The 494-nt window shown below is 48.8% G+C and overlaps 1 non-coding gene across 1 annotated transcript; it reads left to right on the top strand.

The window, feature by feature from the left end:
* Positions 1 to 212: 212 nt before the first annotated feature.
* On the top strand, positions 213 to 285 carry TRNAK-UUU (transfer RNA lysine (anticodon UUU)). The gene has a single exon. It is a non-coding gene; the product is annotated as a tRNA-Lys (tRNA).
* Positions 286 to 494: the final 209 nt, after the last annotated feature.

A 494-nucleotide genomic window follows, 5' to 3' on the forward strand; every position in this document is an offset into this window, starting at 1 on the left:
GTCCCACTTCGGCTCAGGTCATGATCTCACAGTGCGTGGGTTCAAGCCTCACAGCAGGCTCTGTGCTGACAGTTAGGAGCCTAGAGCCTGCTTCTGATTCTGTGTCTCCCTCTCTTACTGCCCCTTCCCCGCTCATGCTCTGTCTCTGTCTCAAAAATAAATAAAACATTAAAAAAGAAAAGAAAAAAAAAAAAAGAGCAGAAGTAGGGGGCACCTGACTAGCTCAGATGGTGGAGCATGGGACTTTTGATCTCAGGGTTGTGGGTTCAAGTCCCATGTTGGGTGTAGAGATTACTTAAAAATAAATCTTTTTAAATTATTTTTTAAAGTTTACTGGGGCGCCTGGGTGGCTCAGTCGGTTAAGCATCCGACTTCAGCTCAGGTCATGATCTCACGGTCTGTGAATTCGAGCCCCGTGTCGGGCTCTGTGCTGACAGCTCAGAGCCTGGAGCCTGCTTTGGATTCTGTGTCTCCCTCTCTCTCTGCCCCTCCCC

The sequence above is a fragment of the Panthera pardus genome, unplaced genomic scaffold (genome assembly GCF_024362965.1).
Source record: "Panthera pardus isolate Hobbes unplaced genomic scaffold, ASM2436296v1 HiC_scaffold_17, whole genome shotgun sequence".
Lineage (NCBI taxonomy): Eukaryota > Metazoa > Chordata > Mammalia > Carnivora > Felidae > Panthera > Panthera pardus.